This window comes from Acomys minous (genome assembly GCF_964271855.1).
Source record: "Acomys minous genome assembly, chromosome: 11".
Lineage (NCBI taxonomy): Eukaryota > Metazoa > Chordata > Mammalia > Rodentia > Muridae > Acomys > Acomys minous.
This window is the reverse complement of record NC_140492.1, coordinates 117,465,554-117,478,833: the sequence shown is the minus strand read 5'-3', so window position 1 is coordinate 117,478,833 and position 13,280 is coordinate 117,465,554. Positions and strand designations below refer to the sequence as shown.

Below are 13,280 nucleotides of genomic sequence, written 5' to 3'. Positions count from 1 at the left end.
ATTAATTTTCCTCTGTGAATTAATTTTACAGTTGGATCTAATGGTAAAGAGGAACCAGATCTTAAGGTTTTATCACTTTGTTTACATTCAGGGTTTTCCCCTTCTTCGTGTGTTGAATACGTGAAGATACCTATGGTAGTGAGAGCGTTTATTACATGGCTCACATTTATAGCATTGTTTTTCTATATGATGTTTTTCATATATATGAGGAGAACTGGAAGAACTCAGAGCTTTACCACACTGACAGCATTCACAAATTTTTCTATAGTGTGAGTCATAACACATTTGAAAAGTGAACCAGGACAAACAGAATTTTCACATTCTTAGTACTCAGAGATTTTCTGCAGTGTGAGATTGTGGAGGTTCATAAAGATGGTGGAAAACCAATTAATTGTAAACTTGTATCACATTCATAAAGTCTAATCAAAGTGGGAACTCCTACATATCTCCTCATTGTTCTGGAGAGAGGTATGTTGCTTCTTTCAATATCCATATGCTCACATGGCTTGTATCCATTGTGACATAGGATACACCCATTAAGAATAAAAAAATGAAAGGTTTCCACATTGTATTCAGTTTGATTCTTGTTACTCACAGACATATTAGAGTTTCTCCACAACATTCATGGTTATCATAAACTGCCCTCTCAATGGTATTAGCAACATTACTACAAGTCTATGTCTAACACTAGCAGTGCTGTGGACTTTTTGCTTATAGGTTTTGGACACATACCTATCACATATTCAACATGTATTCCTTTGGCAATGTCTAAGTGGTATGAAACTAAAGCGACTGGCAGTTCTACAGCACAGCTCTAATCGGGTTACGATTCAAATAGTGACATCTGTTAAGTCATTGTTTCCTTGTTTCAGTTCTTAGATGAATGTCTTAAGAACACAAATCAGCGCTGGAGAGACGGCTCAGAGGTTAAGAGCACTGACTGCTCTTCCAGAGGTCCTGAGTTCAATTCCCAGAAAACACATGGTGGCTCACAGCCATCTATAATGTGATCTGGTGCCCTCTTCTGGTGTGCAGACGTACATGCAGGCAGAGCACTGGATATATAATAATTAAACTGAGGAGAAAAAAAAAAAAGAACACAAACCAGATTCCTGACATTGAGGTGCATGGTTTTGTGAGAATGTAATAATCATCACTGAACTTAAAGCAGTGGGGTTTTGGTTTTTTTCATGTTTTTTTGTTCATTTGTTTTTTGGTTTTGGGTTTTTTGTTTGATTTTGTTTGTTTTTTGAAGATAAAACTAACCCTGAGTTTTATAGCAAACCGTATTGTACAGACTTGGGGTTTTAGAGGTCCAGACAAGCTGGGTCCCTCACTTGCCCCTTGCTGGGGTGCTTTCTTCCCTCCCTCAAGCGCCCTCAAGGTCAAACCTTTCTCCAACCCCAGGCCCACCCCTCCCATCTGCCTTTGGTCTGCCCAGCACCCACCCCCAACCCATGCACCTTCCTGTAACCTGAGGGATGTTGATAGATTCCCCTCCCCTCCCCCCATGTGGTACAATCCAGTTCCCCATGGCCTAAATTGAGTGGGACCTGGACCCAACTCCTCCCTCAGGCTCTTGAAACCCCACACTCACACTGGAAGAAGGAAAGGGGTGGAGAGAGGGGAGGTGCCAAGAGTCTGTTAACTAAGTTCCCACAGCAACTAAGAGGGACTGTTTCCAGTCTTAGTGCTGATTTCCAGAAGGGTCCATTGGCTGCTGTTTCCATGGCAACCAGGAGTGGCAGTTCCCTAGGCAAATGGGACACAAGTGTCCATGACAATGAGAGAATGGGATGAGCCAAGCTGGAGGAGTCCCATCTCACCCATCTTTAAGCTGACATCCCCCACCAGGTCAGACAGGTGGAGCTGTTAGAGACAGTAATGCAAGAGAGCTGGGGGTGGGACAGTCCAAACGGGGTGCCCACTAGCCCAGGTTAGGTCAAGCTGGACCCCTCACATCACAGTCCCCCAGATCAGAGATTCCCCTGGTTCAGTACAGATGAATGTTCAAGTATTGTGTAGAGAGCCAGGCAGGGGTCTGGGCTACCCCTCACCACTACCCTGGGCCACAAGCTGAACAGCAGGTTGACTCGCAGCCCCCACTCCTTGTAATAGCTGCCATTTTCAGTGACGTTCAAGGAGTCAGGGTCAGGGAAAGAACTGAAATCTGGACAGGGGGAAGGGAGAGGAGCAACCCCACAGAGAGGGAACGAGCCCCACATCTGCTCCTCTCCCGGGCCCCAGTCCTGGCATTTCCTGGTTTATAGAGCCCCCTATCTGACTCCTGGATCCCCAACTGCTCCTCTGGTTTCCCCTTTTTGGACCCCCATCCCACCCAACTGGTCTTTGTTCCCTGAACCCTGTTGGTCTGCTCTCTGCCCTCCCCGCACCCATCCATCACCTCCCACAGCCCCATGGCTCCCAGGATCCTGCCCCCTCACTCTTCTCTACTAAAGACTTGCACCTTCACCTCCCCACCATCCCTTTAGCTCAGCACCTCCCCTGTACCTCTTGACCCACGGCCCCAAGGGGATGGACAACGTAGCAGGTGGAAGGCAGAGATGGGAAGCAAAGATCCCCAAAGATATCAGTGCAGGTGGGAAAGGGGAAGGCTGGCTCAAGTCCCTGGGAAGAAATCCAAAGATATTAAACTGAGGAGTGTCAAGTCATGAAGGAAATAACCAGGTCTCCCATTAGGGGGTGAAATGAGGAAGTGAGATTTAGGAGCTCTTGCTGAGTCCTGGGGAATGGGGCATTGACACCCAACTAGCTGTCCTTGAGAAGTGGTTTCTACTCTGGGCAATGGAAGGGGCCAGGGGGCCCAGCAGCTGACAAACAGAACAAGCTTCGGGTGAGAGCTGGTGGCAGGAGCACAGGTCCAGGTGGAGACCTAGGCAGAGAAAAAACAGGAATGCAGTGGTCCATGAGGTGGTGGCATACAGCGAAATTGAGCTGCATCAGCGTCTCCTGGAGAGGGGACATGGGCGCTGTAATGAGGTGGACACTGGGGTCTCCGATATGGGCACCATGACTCAAGCCGAGGGCACTGAGCTGGGGAGCATGGCGCAATAGGAACCTCAGGGAGGCATCAGTGAGCTCCAGGCCTGAGGGGAGAAGTTCTGCCACCCCCTGCAGTCAGCCTTGGCTCTTGATTTGTCCCAGTTTGGTGTATGGTGAAGGCAGTGGCAGCTCACAAAGCTGAGTACCAAGAGCCATGGTGCAAGCAGTGGGGTGGCGCCCAGGGCAGAGACGGAGAGCCAGGACCGCCCAGAAAGTACCAACTTCTGCAAGCCTTGCAGTTGGCTAAGAAGCCACATGAGCTGCTTTTTGTGGAGATACCTATCCAGCTTAGGTCCAGAGAACATGGCTGGTGGCAAACCATCCCATTAAGCATGGGTGGGGTCAGCGACTTCCTCCAGCTTAGGTCCATCCAAGGCCACAGACACTTGTTATAGCACCAGCGGCCCCAGCAGACTCGCATAGCTCTCAGGGTCCAAGGTACTGGAAGACATGGAGCCATGCAGCCCAAGGCAGCAGCCAAAGGCAGAGTGTCCGGCTCAGGGCTTCAAGGGGTGAGGGCTTATAACTGTGGAGGCCATGGTGGTGGGGCAGGGCCCAGGGGCCAACTGAGCAGTGGTCCCACTCTGTCAGGACATTTAGCCCACTGCCACCTCATGGTTTCCCTTCTCACTAGAGCTATGCAAGGCTGGCTGAAGGCCATTCCATGCCTCCGCAGGAACTTTGTCCACACTAAGCGATGTGTCCTAGGAGTCTGAGTCTGTGTCTGAGTCCTAGGAGGAAGAAGAGGTATCAGGCACCCGCTCCAGGAGCTGGCACATACGCTTGAAACACTCAAGTTTCTCCCTCTGTGGTGATGGGGATGGCACTGCCAGGCCCTCAGCAGAAGCCATAGGTGGCTTGGGTTTCTCCCAGTTCTCGGGAAGGAGCCCAAGGTGGAAGGATGACAATGCCCGGCCGGAATTCAGAACCCTGGGGGGCAGAAGGCCAGGGCTGCCTGGGTCAGCTCCTCAGAGGAGGCAGGCATCTTCCACCCACCTTCTTCAAGTGCCTCTTGGCCTCCTTTCACCTTTTCCCTTGGGGTGGGGGTCTCATTCCCTGCCTCCCACTCCTTCCATTTGGGGGCCCAGACACATCGTCAGGGGGAGGGACAGCAGGTAAGGGTCCCTTTCTTCTAGGCAGAGGTGGAGGTGGTGGCTCCTCTGTCAGCTTCCATCCACCCCTCACCACTGTCAACCCTGTGGTGCCCTGGACCCTCACCTGCATCCTTGTCCATCCTTCCTGGGTACCTTGGGGGCACTCCCAGCAGTTGGGGATCTCTGAATTGATAGCACCCTGAGCCTTTCCCATCTTCAGGAAGCCAGGGTGGATGATCAAGTTGCAGACTGTACACTCCAATGAGGCTCAAACCAAACTTTTCTTCCTCTCCATCCACCTTCCTCCTTCCCAGCTTCCCCACACAGAAGGCACACAGATGTGTGTGGGAGCATGGGTACAGTGAAATGCCGAAGCAGGCAGGACTGCTTCATGCACCTGCTCCGCCGACGCCCTCAGCTTCTTCATATCTCCTCAGAAATGGCAGTCCCTGCACTCAGTTCGCACATGCACACTGCCAAAGCAGGCAGACTGCTTCATGTGCCCGCCCCGCCAACGCCCCCAGCTTCTTCAGGTCTCCTCAGAAATGGCAGTCCCTGCACTCAGTTCGCACACGCACACTGCCAAAGCAGGCCGACTGCTTCATGTGCCCGCCCCGCCAACGCCCCCAGCTTCTTCAGGTCTCCTCAGAAATGGCAGTCCCTGCACTCAGTCCGCACACGCGTACAGCTGTGTGGGCGCACGGGCGCAGCGCAATGGCAAAGCAGTCAGGACTGCTTCAAGTGCCCGCCCCGCCGACGCTGGCAGCTTCTTCATATCTCCTCAGAAATGGCAGTCCCTGCACTCAGTTCGCACACAGGCCTGGCAGCGGCAGCAGGTTTGCCGGCAGCGCGCTCCAGCGCCGGGACGGTTGCACAGGGCAGGAAATGCTCAGAACGCCTCTGTCCACGCCTCCTGAGGGCGCTTGGCCCCTCCCTCCAGCGGAGGGCAGGACAACAGCGAGTGGAGGTCCGGAGCGCCGGGGGCGAGGCCCTCCCACCGGCTGCTACAAGGCAGTTCCAGGGAAAGGAAGGTCCTGCTCTGGAGGGCTCAGTCACTCAGAGAACCCAGGCAAACGGGGGGGGGGGGGGGGGGGAGCTCCTTGGATGCAGGGTGCTCAACTTCTGCCCATGCCCCATTTAGTCCTGGGTACGAGTCTCAGCTCCCCATCCTCACCTCTCCCCAAAGCCTCCTGACCCTAAACTGGCCCCTTCCCAGCTCCAACTGTCCAGCTGTCCAGGGAAAGTTCCGGGCCACCCCCCACCATTTCTGGGGTTCAAACACCTCCCACCTCTGGTTCACAGGGAGGGGGGTCGCTGCAACCTGCCCCCATCCCTGCGTCTGGCCATGTACTGTGGCCCCCTGACCTACAGGGCGCGCAAAGCGGGGGTCAGTTTTTTCGTTTTTGAACACTGTTGCTTTTCTTTAAAACTTGCAGGACACATTAAAATTTCTTCCGCAGGACATTTATCAGGTTGAACATGAAAATTACCTTCCATGTCTTCTAGACCTTGACAACGTTCTTCAATAATATAGTCTTCCAAATTGTAGCCTAAAATATAGTACTATAAAATATATTATTGGAAATTATGAAAAATTGAAATTATTATATTCAGAGTCTATAAGAACCATGCCTGATTTATTCACCTCATTCTTCTTCCTCATTTTCAATTGAAATTACAGAAGAACATCAGTAACAGAGAAACATTTGTCCCCTGACTTTAAAAAGCAAAAGATAATTCAGTCCTACCTACAGCAGCTTGGTTCGTGTAGGTCTCAAGTATAACATCCTTGTAGAGACTCTTCTGGGAAGGATCCAGCAAAGCCCACTCCTCTTCCTGAGTGAAGTTCACATGCTCATCATCATAGGTCACTGCATCCTAAAGTATGCTGTACATGTGTACACAGAAAGCAGAATACTGACATCACTGTACATGTCTGCATCATTGACAACATAGTCATGTAACTCTGGTGCTTCCTCCACTCATTTCCAGACACAAAAGTTCTACTGTAACCACCAAGTCATTTTAGAAGGAAACTGAATACTGAGGTTCATCTCCATCAAGGGCCAGCCTTGACACACGTGGTTAGTATTTGCATAGGACACAGTGTTGGTAAATTCCAAAGAACCATCTGATGCTTTATCAATTGAGCTATTTAGTTTTTCTGGCTCTTCTGCTGCCAAAGCCTCTCCTTAGCTAAGGAGTCTATTGTTTAACAGCAGGTGGCTGTGACAGTGTCCTGCTGTAAACAACAAGAGGTTGTAAAAGAAAAACCTTAGTTTGCTTTTAAGCTTAGTGGCTGACTTAGACATTCAACAGTGGCTTGCTAGAAGCTAGAAACCTGAAAAAGGCCAAGGAATAGTTCTGGACTGGTTTTCTTGTGGCCAGCTAGACAAGGGGGGCGGGGGGGGGGGGGGAGGAAAACAAAACTTTACACATACATTCATACAAGTAAAATAAACATGATCTTTGACCAGAAGACTTCCACAAGCTTTCCTGTGGTGATGGCGTTGATTTTAGCAGTCTCTTATAAAGAATGCAGCAAATCCAGGCCATCCTCAGGGGAACCCGACCCTGGCTGTGGCTCTTCCACTATATCAGCTCATTTAAGCAATGAGACATGCAGACAAGTACACATTCATACACACAAAGGAGGTCCCAACTTTACACACACACACACACACACACACACACACACACAAACATACACAAACATGTAGACATTTAAACATGCATATACATATCTATTCACATGTGAACATATATACACAGACACATAGTAAATGAGTAGGACAGGCTCTAGCAAGCCCCTCTCTCTTTTATTCTTGTCCTAGATTTTTATCCCCCCTACACAATTATTACACAGAAGAATTACAGTAGGACTATTGATTTTAAGTGATTTCATTAGAACTATATCTAAATATACATTTTCTGCTCATTAAAGTTTAAATAGTAGTTTTATCTATAAGCGCACTAAGTTCCAAGCAGAAGCTTTATCTTTCTCTTACTTCATATGTACATTATGTGTTCCAAACAAGAGTTTTTGGTGTCAAAGTTGTTATCAAGAAACAGGTGTCTGGCGCTGGAGAGATGACTCAGTGGTTAAGAGTGCTGCTTACTCTTCCAAAGGTCCTGAGTTCAATTCACAGCAACCACATGGTGGTTCACAACCATCTGTAATATGATCTTATGCCCTCTTCTGGCCTGCAGGTGTAAATGCAGGCAGAGCACTGTATGCATAATAATAAGTTAATCTTAAAAAACAAACAAACAAACAAACAAACAAAAAACAGGTGTCTGTCCTGTCTAGTATAGAAAATCATTTGTTCTTTGTTTTTATATTCATATGGTCTTTCTTATTGTAGTAAACACCCAGAACTCAACCTGGACTAAACCTAGAATGAATGTATTCCTTTGATCATTAATTTGTCTCAATCTTGTTTTTCTTTCTGGTATAACTCATGTGGTTCACAGAACTCCTAGCAGTTTTTTGCTGATTTGTAGGAGAGCTAGAAGTTACTTGAATCTATTCAGAAATTACTATCAGGAACTATATAATCACCTTCATAAGATTATGCAGGAAATCTGCATAATGCATTATGCCAGACAAAAGAGAGAAGCATAGAAAGACAGTATAGCAACAGGAAGCAGTTTTGAGGCAAAATCAATTAGGCTTTTCCTAAATCAGGCTTGCTTTTGCCAATCCTGCATAGCTCTTGGCATTTGTCATTTCTGTGCCCTTTGAACAGGAAATAGCCTTGCAAGAGAACTGCCAATTAACAGACACAGAGAGAGAAGCACACATATCACACATCAGAGAAATTGTAGGAACAATTATTAACAAAAAAAAATGATGGGCAAGATAGGTGTACTTGCTCATGCCTTTAATCTCTGCACTCAGGAGGCAGAGGCATGTGCCAGCCTATTCCATGCCATGACTTCCAAGACAGTAAGGAGTACATATTAAGATCCTGACTCCCTTGGAAAAAAAATCAAACAAACAAAAAAGACGGAAAAAACTCAGAGGTCTTTACTGAAGTCCCTACAAAGAATTATACATTCACTCCTATTCAATATTCATCTTCCATAACCCTGAGGTACCCCATCTTACACTTTAATAATAATAAGATTTTACTACAAAGGGAATGCATGTTTAAGCATTTATAAATGAACAGAAGGAAATAGTAGCAATATAAATGTAATAAATATAAATAGCAATATAAATAAACAAAATAGGACAGGAGAGATGGCTCACCAATTAAAAGCTCTTGCTGATATTGGAAATAATTGAGGTAAGCTGGGCATTGGTGGTGCATGCCGTTAATCCCAGCACTTGGGTGCCAGAGGCAGGCAGATCACTATGAGTTTGAGGCCAGCCCAGTCTCCAAAGTGAGTCCAAGACAGCCAAGGCTACACAAAGAAATACTGTCTTGAAAAACAAAAAATAAAAATAAGAAATAAAATAAATAAAATTTTAAAAAAAGTGAAGGAAAAAATAATTGAGGTCAATTGTCATTATTTACATGGGGCTCACAACTATTCATTACTCCAAGTTCAGGAGTTCTGACAGCAGTGAAGAGGAAGCACACATGATATACATGTTCATGCATACAGGAAAAATACTCATATTCATACAAAAGATTCAGAACAAACACATGTAGGAAGAAAGTCACACACCTGCAATGCAATGACTCAGAAGGCTCAGGTCCGTATTAATATCATGAATATATGCCATCATAAAAAAAAGATTACACTCTCTGCCAAATTTCAAACTTCAAGATGTAGATGAAGATAAGCACAACAGCATATGCCTCCTTATATGAAAACCTACATTCCAAGAAGTTCCGCTAACTTTATTTAAAACAAAACAAAACAAAACAAAACAAACAAAAAACAGAGAGCTAGAGAGATGGCTCAGAGGTCAAGAGCACTGGCTGCTCTTCCAGAGGTCCTGAGTTCAATTCCCAGCAACCACATGGCGCCTCACAACCATCTATAATGTCATCTGATGCCCTCTTCTGGCCTGCAGATGTGCATGAAGGAAGAGCACTGTATACATAATAATAATTAATAAATCTTTAAACAAAATAAAAAATAAAATTAAGAAAACAGCCAGGCATGCTGGCTCACATCTAATCCCAGCACTCTGGAGCCAGAGTCAGGTGGATCTCTAAGTTTGATGCCTGTCTGGTCTACATACTTACTTTCAGGAAAGCTAGGACTATACAGAGAAACTTTGTTTTCAGAAACAAACACAACAAATTTAAAAATAAAAAAAAAATACCAGACTAGCAAATTAGCTTAGCATTGGGTAGCAATTACTTCTACTGTATCTAGAGTCTATACTGATGCAGGCATGACAGCATGAGAAGGAAGCTGACTGATCAGTTTTAACCACAGCACAGTAGACAAAAAGAACAGGAAATGGATTGAGTCTATAGACAAGCAAATTTCATCCCCAATAAGGAATTTTGTTGAATGGTTATTAATATTTATAATTTTTAGATAATCAGTGCTTATTCCTTAACCAAAGCACCACACAGAGAGAATAGGATCTGTTTAATTAGCAGAGAGCATAATACTAAGCAATAATTACCCTATCCTAAACCTCCAAGCTAGTATACCTTCCTCCAATTCAGATTTCACACATTATACTTGCTTTTTACTGTCTCCTAGGTCCAGTTCATTTCTCCTGGTGTTGCCTGGTCCTGTACACAGGCATCCTTCCTTTCCTTCCTGATCCTTCTCCTCCCCTCACTGGACCAGGATGTCCCACCTAGTCTCTGTTACTGCTCAGCACTGGCTAGTTGACTTTTATTAGCAATAAAGAGAACAAAAGGTGACACAACTTGACACAAACTTGACACCAGAGATACTTGAAATAAACATCACAATGCAAACTAGATAGTGGGGTAGAGAAATCAGCATTTGAATGAACAGGAGTAAACTGTACACAATACACAAACAGAATCTATAAAGGCTCCTCCTACAAAAGCATCCATACGCTCCCCAAAGAAAGCCACAAAGGACAGACAAGTGTTCAAAGGCAACCTCTAATCTAGGAGCTTTTTGACTCGAACAACTGCATTCTCACTATAGGATTATGGTCATCCTGTGACACAAATGCATTTAGTCTAATTGTAATGATCCTAATAATCTGCAACAGCACGATCACTGTTCAAATGCCCAAAGCAACAGCCTCTACACTGTTCAAATGTACAAGGTCACTTCTGACGATTACGACAATCTCTTGATTGACACATCTTATAGCAACCACATGGTGGCTCACAACCATCTATAATGTAATCTGATACCCTCTTCTACAGATAAAGCACTCATATGCAGTAAATAAAATAAATAAATATTTTGAAAAATTAAATAAAAAATAATACAAAAATAAAATCATTAAACAAGTTCTATCTCTCCAACATACAATGGCACAGAATAGTCCTTCTCATTCCAGTAAATAGGAATGTGTACACAGTGAGGGGAGATTAGACCAAGGCAAGAAACTCTGCAGGGCAAACACCAAATCCTGCAGCTCTGTCTCACACACATGGATCTTCATGTCAAAGGGTTAGGGTTAGGGTTAGGGTTAGATGGCCCTGTTCCTGTACCTTTTCACACATCCCTCAGTTTGGCTACTTTCACTCCCTATCTGCGTCTCTCCATGCAGATTTCTCAATGGCTTAGGTGTCTCAACATCTTGTTTGTGGTCTCAAAATGCAACTTAGACTTCATCCTCACAGCTTCAATGCAATGACCTCTCACAGCCTCCTCACTGGGACCATGAGGCTGCCAAACATAAATAGCTGGGACATTGCTGAACAGAAACCACAGAGGAAGAAATCTTTGCATCTTTCTTGTTTCCAGAACCAGCTCAATAAAGCAATCATGTCAAGATTGGCTTCTATGTTGTGATGGACCCTGCCACACTTGGACCACAGTAGCAGCAGCTTTTATATGAAGTTTCTTCCTGGGACTAGGAATCGCTTTGCATACTCTTTCCATTAATTTAAGGCTTAGCAGAAGGAAGTATTGCCCTTAGGGCACCTTGTTAGGCTTCCGATGCAGATCAAGGGCCCTCTTTCTTTTCTCCTTGAAAAGTCCTGCCTCTCTTTTAGCATTTGCTGAAAGTTTGAAAAGCCAAAAACCAATATGTTAACCATATCAATCACTTAAGTAACAAAAACCCAAACTGATGATTACAACTGGAAAACACAGACTTGCCAAGAAATGAGAGGCAAACCTTCAGGATCAAGAGGAGACAACTAACACTGTTTCTCCACAGAGAGTTCTCAAAGTAACAAACGCTAGAAGAACTCAGAACACACTAAAAATAAATAGACACCAAAGAGAAGAATCAGGGAGCAGCGGCAGCACCTGAGATGGAGCAGGGCATGGTCATGCCCACCGCACTGTGAGAGCCCAGTGGCCGCTAAGCTCCCGTGGGGCTGACAGGGGCAGCAGAGGCTCCAAAGCTTGGCGCCTCTGGCCCTTTGCCTCTGCTACCTGGGCGGCCAGGCGGCGGGCGCTGAGTAATCTGTGGCGCAGTCTTGGGCCCAAGGGTTGCCTCCCTTCCCATTCACGGCTCCGTGGCTCCATGTTCTATGATAAAGATGGGGATCTGGCTCACGAGTTCTATGAGGAGACAATTGTCACAAAGAATGGCCAGATACATAAGAATCTGATTCCTCAGGACATCGTGAGGCTGAATCCCCGCCCCTACTCCCCACCGAATACATGTGGATTTCCGCTGTGATGCTCTATGAAGTGTGAGCCTGTGGTATGCCAGACACAAGCACCCACTGCCCCAGCAAGAAACTCCTAGACTCAAGGTGTAGCTTCCATTCAGGAGTCAGGCTGATGCCACAACCCTGAATAAACTAAACACCGTTGGACCAAAAACCAAACAAACAAAAACAACAAAGAATCAATGAAACAGAGTTGATTCATTGCAAATAACCAAAATAGAATATGCAAATTTTAATAATTGGAAACAAAAAGGAAAAACAAGCAGACAATGAGGAAATCCTGAGAATAGTTAAGGACACATTTAAAAAACCTGTACTCCAACAAATTAAAAATCAAAAAGAAATGTATAATTTAATTGATAGGCAACTCTTACCAAAGTAAAATCAAGATGAGGTAAACAACTTAAGCAGACCTATAACCCCTAGTGAAACAGAAAAGTTCATTACAGGACTCACAACCTAAAAAACCCAGGAATGGATGGTTTTAATGCAGAAATAAACCAGACATTCAGAGAAGACAACACCAATACTGCTCAACCTATTCTACAAAACAGAACCAAAAGGATTATTATCCAATTCATTTTAAGAAGCCACAGTTACCTTGATATACAAAGCACATAAATACTCAACAAATAAAGAACACTGCTGACATATTTCCATCATGGACATAGATGCAAAAATACAGAATAAAATATTTGCAAAGAAAGATCAAAAGGATCATACACAATGTTCAAGTAGGCTTCGTCCCAGAGATGCAGGGATGGTTCGACATACAAAAATCAGTAAATGTAACCCACCATATAAATAAAATGACAGAAAAAAGAAAAACACACAGGATCATCTCATTTGCCACCTACCAAGCCTTTGACAAAATCCAACACCAATTCATGATAACAGTCTTGGAGAGATTAGGGATACAAGGGACATACCTGTTGTGGTTAATTTATCAGTATAGTCTAATAATGTTATTATTAGGCCTATAATTATCATTATGGCAGTATTTTATAACCCGCTAACAATCAGTCAAGACATAGACACCTGTTATATTTTAAAATAGCTTTAGTTAACCTTGAGCAGGGCAGATATTTAATCCCTAAACTATTTCTTATGCCATCTGCTTCTAATAATTTCTATCAAGCTACCTCCCACCCATAATCACAAATACTTGCTAATTTTCAGCATCTGGACAAAATCTCCATGCACGCTGGCCATATGCTTCTCCTTCACCCAACCCATGGTGCAGCCTTCTTCCACCTCTCCCCTCCTCCTCCCAAGATTTTCTGTGTCTCCCAAAGCCCGGGAACCCTAGCCACACCCATCCCATCTGTCCTGCCCAGGGATGATGGCCTTTCATTGGACAAACAGGTTA

The 13,280-nt window shown here is 45.1% G+C and overlaps 1 pseudogene across 1 annotated transcript; it reads right to left on the bottom strand.

Annotated features, from left to right (window-relative positions):
• Positions 1–1,492: 1,492 nt before the first annotated feature.
• On the bottom strand, positions 1,493–5,222 carry LOC311609197 (F-box/LRR-repeat protein 19-like; annotated as a pseudogene). The gene is made up of 2 exons: positions 4,060–5,222; positions 1,493–3,929 (listed from the first exon to the last, which is right to left on the bottom strand). The product of its transcript is annotated as an F-box/LRR-repeat protein 19-like (transcript).
• Positions 5,223–13,280: the final 8,058 nt, after the last annotated feature.